The following is a 9,753-nucleotide window of genomic DNA, read 5'->3' on the forward strand; positions in this document are numbered from 1 at the left end:
TTTGTTTACAAGAATCTCCTTCAAAAGCTTGACATGACAGCTCTTTGTATTTAGTACAAGTACCTACCTTTTTTATGCAGCCTCTCACGTTCCCAAAAGTAGGTCCTAGTCAATACCATTTTCAAATACTACAAATGGCCAAGCGGTAAAAATAATTCATGCACCGAAAATTCTCCTACTTGCCATTTGGTGGGAAAACTTGGTGGGCCCTATGAGTTGTGGACTTCTTGTCTGTGGGTTTGGCATCCCAGCACATAGCCACTAACCTCTCTATTGCTATCCCGAGTTGCTATTTACAGCTTTATAGTCTATGCCTGTTCGGGGAATTAGTTTCCAGAAGTCTAGAGCAAAGACCTTTTACAAAAATAAATAAATGTGCCTTTGTTTCTTAAAACCTTTCCCAAATTTTCTTCTATAAAACTAACTTGCTATTTCTAACAGAAATTAAATTGTAGCTTATGTGCTATCTAAGCACCCTTTGAGAGCAAGAGTTATGAAATCAATGTGTTTTAACACTCGTTCACTGCCAAATCTAATGAGGGACTAGGTGGAAAAGTGATTTTTTGACAGTGAAAGAGCAAAATAAGAGACTAAAAAGTTGACGTTCAGCAGTTTGGACAAAATATTTTAGCTCCAAAAAAATTTATTTTTAAAAAATTTAATCGTCCGGAGAAAAATCCGATAAGTTCACCAAGAACTAATCTTCTCTTCTTCTTTTTTAATACGAAAAGAGATTTTATTTCAATTAAGCAATAGCTGAGAATAATGTTTTATTAGAATTTAAAGCTTCAGTAAGCCAGGAGGCATATGTTGTTGTTGTTCCTGTTTACTTCTAAAAGATAATGCTTTATTTGCAATAGTGTCTGCAACATTATTTTCTTCACGATGGGTAAAACTACATTTAAGTAAACAAATTGTATCTTGAATAATGTTAGCATTTATCCATTTGATTGCTCCCTTCTTTCCATTGATTGCATTCACCACCCTTTGACTCTCTCCCTCTAGATGTAGATGAGTGATTCCTTCATTTTTGCCCAAACTACTGCTCCAAATGCTACCAATGCCTCTGCTTGTTCAGGGTCTGAAGCTGAAGTGCAGTTTTCCAAGCTCCATTACTTGTACATGACACATCGCGACTTATTAGTCAAATTCCTGTCAATCCATTATATTTGCAAAAAGCAACATCAAAATTAACTTTGATGTCATTATTGATAGGTATTTTCCAGATCGTTTGTTGTAATATGGAAGCATTGTCTCTTCTCACAGGAGAGTTAACTCCTTGTGTTCTTAAGCAGTATGCAATGTGAGTCTTAATACCTGCAATAATTGAGTCAGTGTTAACCTGTAAGTTTTCAAAGCGAACACTACATCTCAATTTCTAAATGTGTCACATTGTAAAACAGATAGAATGAAATTGGGTGACATTATTTTGAATATCTTTATCAAACCAGGATTTTATCCACTTATGTATATTTTACCATGAAGCAACTGCACACAATTAAGATCAATATTAGTAAGCACAGAATTGAAAACACTACATTCCAGAAAAACATGTTGATGATTTTCTTTGTGGCACTTACAAAGAGGACAGTCATCTAGAACATGAGAGGATTATTTAGAGATCTCTAGTCGGAAGACATTGATAGAGAAATTTCCACATGAAGTGAGGAACTTTTATAGGAAGCTTAGTTTTCCAAACTGCTTATTATCACTACTTACTGGCCTAGGTTTAGAAGAATCCAGAATTGCTCTATAGGCAGTTTTAACAGAAAACTCACCATTAGGAGATGGTTTCCATCTAATAACTTCTTTTCATTGAATAGGTATTCTGGTGTTTTGTATAGCATTTATTGTATCTCTATCAAAAAGGACTTCTAGAGTATCAATTATCCAGTTTCTTGTTTCATTTTCCATCAAATGAGAAATTTTGTTTACATTAGCAGAGATGAAATTGGATTTAGGAGGGTCCCTTAAGCTAGGAATCCAAGTGTCTTTCTGTATTGAAATTTCAGTTCCATCACCTATCTGCCAGCAGTAAAACTGTTTGATGATGTCTAAGCCATCACAAATACCCTCCACACCCAAGAACCATTCCTATATAGCAGACAATTAAGAGGGTTAAGACCATGAAAATATTTATGACTACGCAGAGTGGCCCAAGGAGATTCAGGGCCTTCAAGCATTCTCCATGCCAACTTAGTTAGCAGAGGTTGATTAAGAATGGAAGATTGCCTAATGTTTAAACCCCCTAAATCTTTAGGGATAACTACATGGTTCCATTTTTAAAATAAATACCTTTCTCACCTTGTTTTTTGTTTCACGAAAAATTTCTTTGGAGAGCATCCATTTTGTTTGTGGTTTTCTTTGGTATTGGAAACACATCCATATGATGACTAGCAATAGTTCCTAAAATAGATTGGTTAAGAATAGTCTTACCTGGTTGAGCAATGTATTTTGACCACCAAGGTGAAAGCCTTTCATTAAATTTATCCAACAAAAGAGAGCAAGATTCAACTTTGTTTTTTTGGAGCAAAAGTGGCACACGTAAATACTCATCCTAAAAAGCCATTCTTTTGATATTTAAAGTATTTGAAATTTCACATTTGATAGTATTAGGAACTTTAGGACTGAAAGCTAAGCCTGACTTGTCAAAGTTCACGGATTGGTCAGAATATTCGCTAAAGTTATCTATTATCTTAGCTATATGTCTAGCTTCATTGGTGTTAACTCTAGAAAATAACAAACAAACATCAGCAAAAAATAAATGGCTCACAGAGGGGATGATTTTAGTTATAGTACAACCATGAATATCGTCATTTTGCTCAGCAGTAAAAAGATTTCTAGACCATACAGAGGATGAAAAAATAAGGTGATAATGGATCACCTTGTCTTAATCCTCTTTGAGGTTTATACATGTAGCGCCCAAAAACCTAACATCTTACTAAACCAAGAGATTAACTATATAATAAGGCACTAAAGATCTAAATCATTTACTTAAATATGCAATTAAGAAATCTGCTACAAAACTTAACCCATACACTCTAATATTACATTAATGAAAGTATATCAAGTGATATGAATACAGTAATGTGTTGTTTTACATATTAATAAAACAATATGTATATAAAACGATATACACAACATCTTTAAATTCGATAAATCTTTAAGCTATAAAAACGAATATCTTCACGTGCACCATCTCTTCAGATAACTGAAAGACTGAAGTGGAAACGAGTGAGCACATCATCCCAGGGGTACTCAGTGGAAACAAATACAAAATCAAGGTAATCACTAACACGCTACACATATTTACTAGAGAAGAATAATAAAATATCTTTTACACACAACACATAACAGAAGTTCATTCCAATATCATTCCCTATAAGACAAAAGAACACCGCCAAGATGTTCTATGGAAATGACGTTAGAACAACCTAAAACATATGTCATTTAAACTCGTCTCACTCAATGGAGAATAAGATGCTAGAATAACTTCAATCTCAAATGATAACGCTATCTACACGAAATGTGAACATCTCATGAATCAAGAATTACTATCTAAGTCCAGAACATATAATAAAGGGTTTGATTACTACGAACCTATCGCATATTCAAGATGGGTCCCATCCGACCATGAATTTGATAGAAGTTCTTCAACGAGCAACGCCAAAGTAACCCAGTCATACTACTAAGACTGCACAATCAAGCATAATATACATACATCCAATGTCCCAAAATAAATTAAGTATATAATATTGGATGCTTTTACACCCCTATAAATTGCATAAAATAGATATAAAATACAATATCAAACCCAGCTGCCACCGGACATCCGCGAGGGTCTAAATAATACATAGGTTGCTTTTACGCCTCCTACAGTAGTATTGGACACCTCAGTCGCCACTTAAGGAACCTGAAAAGACGAGGGTACCTAAATACACCAAAATCTTTTTGTTTCAACCTATAAGTCCTCAACCGAATGTGATCGTCTATGAAAAAAGTCGAGACAATACAACAATTCGGTTCACACTTCATACGTGATCGATGGATACGATATCGAGACAATACGACAACAATATAACTTGTGTGATTGACTATGGATACAACATCTATTTGGTAACCACTTCAATCAATCTTGTTAAAGATGTAGATGAGTCGTTGACAAAGGCTCTTCCGTTTAATCTATAAACTCCTTTGTCTGGTTAGATCAATCTAACTTTAACTACCGAAATAATCAAGTATAGATTCACACTCAATCAATATAGATCTCAAAGAGAAATATGTCGATCTCACGCAACTAATCAATCAGATCTATCAAAGATAAACTGATTCTAGTTAGATCCCAGACGATCAAGGTTTGTGCATTAAATCCACAAGATACGAAAACTAATAAGAATTCTTCTTCATCTTCAGATCTTATTTGATCTTCAAAACCTGCACAACACCACTTGAATCTCTTGTGATCAATCACGCACAGAACGGAGTCTGTTAACAATCGATTACCATAAGATGTCTTTAGATCTAACAAAAATTCTAAGATCCCGTCGATACTTTGATTTAGTCTGAGTGAATCTTATATCAGAAGAGAAGATTCTCAAGAATAAACAAACGAGGTGCAATCAAAGTTTCAACAACCGTTAGTCAATCAAATCAAATCGAAAACTAATAACACTGCAATTATCTAGTTTCCCACCAACGGTACTCGTAGAGCTTCTTGATCCCACATAAGTCTTTAAACGAGCGGTCGTAAGAGATTTCACCTAATTAGGATACTTTCCTCTCCGAATAGACGGCTCCACCAGAAACAACAAGAAATGAAGTTTTCCTGGCTCTTAGGATAGTTTGCTAGAAATGCAAATTTAGGTATTTATAGACCAAGGATGTTTGGTCACCAAGGAATTTCCAAAACCGAAAATATTCTCAAGATATGCAATGAATGACAAAATTCGGTTTTCATAATTCCAATAAATATTGGTCCAATATTTCTGAAATCTCTCAATAGAAAATCTCCAATTAGTAAATGCATATTACTAATTTTTGTTCTCCAGACCTATGCATTAATTGCTGGTAATTAAAGCATATAAAATCAAAAACCTCAATTAAAAGATTCTTAATTTATTTCGGCACTGGATCACCTTGAGTACCAAGGAATATCTTTGAACAATATAAATAATAAGAATTACTTCTCGTGTTCAAAGTATGTTGACATCTTTTCACTGCAAATCCTTATTTCATATTTACATGGATTTGCTTCTTGGAATTGGTTATACCACACTTCCAAAAAAGTTTAAAATTGGTTTGCCAGTATTCCAAGACTACTATGTGATTGTTTATACTAAATCATAATGGTTAGTTGTGATCGGTCCTTCCAAGTCACATACATGGGTTCGGGTCGGTTATACCAATCACTGGGATCAGTTATACCTAAATATGGTATCTGCTTGTGATCGGTCACACCGGTCACTAGGATCGGTTACACCAATTACAAAGATCGGTTACATAACACTTATGATCGGTCACACCAATTATTATGATCGGTCACACCAATTACAAGGATCGATCATACCATCTCAAGATGATTACTTAGGATCAGTTACACCAATTACCAGGACCGGTCATACCAAATCATAAGTCTACGCATTGTGATCGGTTACACCAAGATACATAACCTGAGTTAAGATCGGTTCTACCAACTCATACATATTGGTCATCCAAAGATATGCAATGAATAGCAAGACCAATAACCCTATTGATTTCCCTTTCGATTCACAAAACAAGTTCATGAATGTACTTCCTTTAAACAAATGTAAAATATTATTTCCTAGGATGAAATCTTCACCATAACCCATTCATATAATCATAACACTATATACAAGATTATGTTGACGTCATATCTGTCTAATTCCTTAATACTATGATCATACTATTATAATCATGTCACATCATTAGAGTATAATATACAATATATACAGTATATACAGCTTCGTAGTTATGTTTTCAATATAGCACGACTTGAAAGATACGTTAGGAATGAAACAAGTTCAAGTCAGTATTACTAACCTCCAGTGGAAGGATGATGTCATCGTTGTAGTTCGTTACTTCTTCATATTCTTCAGGTCTTCGGAGTAATACTTATATGTCTCAACATTCCTAGACTTTCTAGTCTAACCTAAACGAAGTTCACTCTAGTATTTAATCAAGCGACTGTAAATGAGTTTGATACTAAAATATGACAACCAATCTTGACATACCAACGCTTGGTAAGTTCAACCGAGCGATGCTCTAACAATATCTCCTCTTTTCAATTTTAGTGACAATACTCTTATTACATATGGAGCTAAACGAATTACAGAATAACTCATTCTTCATACGCTTGATTCCAAGTTTCAATAGCACAATAACCTGCATATATTCAATCAATATATGTCGTCGTTGACATTTGAATAACAAAATATTTTACTCCCCCTAAAGGTAAGCTAGGTAAATATTCAATCTGAACATCTTTGTTATTCCCCTTTTGTAGTCTTAATACTACACGACAATATGATATGTTTCTCCCCTTTAGTCAATGTTTTACTCTTTCGTTAGATATAACGTTTAAGCACAATTGTCCTTTCCTAATGATTAAAAATCACTTATTTACTTTATATACTTCTCCCCCTTTTTTGTCACAAAATGACAAAGATTCGAGCAAATAAAGGTCAAACCGAAAGGATCTTACAAATCGAAAGACTTGTATACAACCTGTAAGAGTTAAGCACGAAGGTTTCACATACTATTTTAGATAACCAATATTAAAACCGAAACTACAAAAGTAATTTAGTTTCAATATTGTAAATGGTGAAATTTGGATAAGGGGAAAAAATGCCATCTCAAGACCGTAGACGAAATTCAACTCTCACGAGAGAGATTAATCCCTTGGCCCTCAAGGCATTCTTAGCCACGATTTCTAGTATATGTCCCTGCGAGACACTGCTGGTCGTGACTCCTAGTGCACATCCTTGACGAGATACTGCTGGTCACGTAGGTTCTTTAGAGCGTAAAATGTCCCCAGTGGACTTATGAACCAGAACAGCCATATTTCCAGCATGTCTTCGTGAGATAGAGCTGATTGTGATGCCATGATTCCTAGTATACATCCTCGACGAGATACTTCTGGTCATGTAGGCTCTGTAGATGCGTAAAATCGTTCCTGGAGGACTTATGACCCAGAGCTGAGATATGCATGTCTCCTGTAAGGACGACTCATCCTATTTGAGATCAAGGACTGATTTCTAGTACATCATCGCGAGATACACTGGTCATGTATGCTATAGGATCTGACTCGACTTACTGAGGTTTCCGAATAACTCCTAGGACATCCCCACGAGATACATTGGTTATTTTTCCTCCGGTCCCTTTCGACGGACTCCTAGAACATCCTTTCAGGATACACTGGTCTTTGGCCCATCATATGGACACACAGTTGATTCCTAGCACATCTCTACAAGATACGTTGGTCAAAGACAAGTGATCCAAAGTATCGTAGAGGCATTAAGCAGGCATACAAAGCCTTTTTCTCTCTCTCCAGGACGAGTCCCAGCTGACCATAGAGAGATTCGGATCCGTTAAGAAAATCTTAGTAGAGATTTTGATCCGTCTGCAAAATTTTGGAGAGATTCAAATCTCTCTGCAAAATCTCGGAGAGATTCAAATCTCTCTGTAAAATCTCGGAGAGATTCAAATCTCTCGGGAAATCTCAGATAAGGCTGAATACCCCATGGTAGGCACGAGCCTCATGTAGGAATCGAGTCTCCTTCCCACACGAATTCTAAGGCATCCCATGCCTTTTCACGTGACTCATCCTAGTCATTCTTACAAATCGGAGAATATCTCTCTATCTTGGCCAACTCGGCTAAAGAGAATATTTCTCTTTCTCAACACCTCATCACAAAGGCTGACTCAGCTTCACACAAATAGGGGGATAAAAGTTAGGGTTTTGGTCTGGCGGTCTACGACACGTGTGAGAAATACTCGACTTATTTCTCAACGCATAAGAGAGTAAAGGCGGTAGAATAATGAGACAAACTCAACCTAGTTTATCTCTGTTTATTCCTGAAGAGATGGGAGAATTGCTCCGCACGGCACGAAAAGCAATTCTTATCTTCACCAACCTGAGATTAGAGAATTCAACTATAAATAGGTCAAGCTGCGATCATCTTTCTCATAACCTCTCAGAGCAATTCTTCTTCAAACCCTAGAATTCTCTGATCTCTCTCTTCATCTGCTTCCCTCCCTAAGACCATCCCTAAATTTCTTCTCTGTAACTGAAGCAGCCTTTGAACGGTCATTGTGCGTGGTTTAGGCGAAGACTGTTCGTGCTCAACCTCCCGTTACTCACTTTCAGAAACCCTAGAATCCCACTTCTAACCTCTCTCATATTTTAGGTAACTACATTTTGGCGACCACAGTGGGAGGTTGTCCACTCAGTCACAGTTCCAAATCAATCCCAGATCATAGTTATCAATCTTAATCATGGTTACTACCAGGGGAAAGGAAGTTGAGACTTCAAAGAAGAACGATGGTAATGCCAGCACTGTTGGGACTAACACAAACACTGAGCATCCTGTTGGGAATGAGCGTCATGTTGTTATAGAGCGCCCTAATGTTGGTCCCGCTGTTACTGAACGTCCTGTTGTTACTGAACGTCCCATTGTTATTGAACGTCATGTTTTTACTGAACGTCATGTTTTTACTGAACGTCTTAATATTGGTACTACTGGTATTAAAATTGTTACATGACGTCCTGTTAATCCTAATATGACTAGTACAAACACTAAGCGTCTTGTTACCAGCATCGAGCGCCCTGTTGAAACCGCTCATTCAAATCCACCGACTCTGGAAATCCTGGCTACAAATCAAGAACAACTTTACGAAGCTCATAAGAATTAGGGGGAGACTCAAATCGCAATATTAGATAGTTTGAAAACTCTTATTGAGAAGTTAGCAATTCTTGATTCTTCGCGAGGCAGTTTCGTCCTTACCGGCACAGAGTACCTGAGTCTTCCAGAAATAATGTTAGCGAAAGCCCGTGTACACCAATCCTTATTCGTGACCACGTCCATTACCGTACTAGTGATACTCATGAGCTCCATAAAGACAACACAGTCGCCTAAATATTTGACCCTGGCAGATCTAGAGAGGTTGTTGAACGCTCTAGAAAGAGACAAAGAGAGTGCTGATGTGCTACATAGTCATCGTCCTCCTTACCCAGATGAAATACAACGTATCCCTCTTCCAAGGGGATATACGTCTCCGTCGTTTACACTATACAATGGAGTTGGAAACGCTCGTGAGCATGTGTCTCGATTTCTTGAAGCATTGGGATAACATGAGATAAATCATGCCGTACGGATAAGAGAATTTTCCAAGTCTCTGACTGGAAGAGCTTATACGTGGTAAAACAACTTAGTATATGATAGTATTGCTAACTGGAATCAGATGATTTAGGTCTTAGGATTTGGATTGCCATGACCAGAATGCAACGGAATCTCATCTCGTCGAAGTATGAATCGACAACTTGCTTCCTGTGTATCGAGCCCTCCTCGAGAATCTCAGTTTGCATAACTTTTCGAAACTCCATGATGTTTCAAAGTGATCTGCTTCGTCAGCACCCGCATTACTAGAAAAACTAAGGATGGCCAAAGCGGAAAATGAACATCGAGTCGATCCCAGGAGGGAAAACGTTTTTCTGAAAAGCGTTTCGATTTGCAT

This window comes from Papaver somniferum, chromosome 3, assembly GCF_003573695.1.
Source record: "Papaver somniferum cultivar HN1 chromosome 3, ASM357369v1, whole genome shotgun sequence".
In the NCBI taxonomy this organism is placed as follows: Eukaryota; Viridiplantae; Streptophyta; class Magnoliopsida; order Ranunculales; family Papaveraceae; genus Papaver; species Papaver somniferum.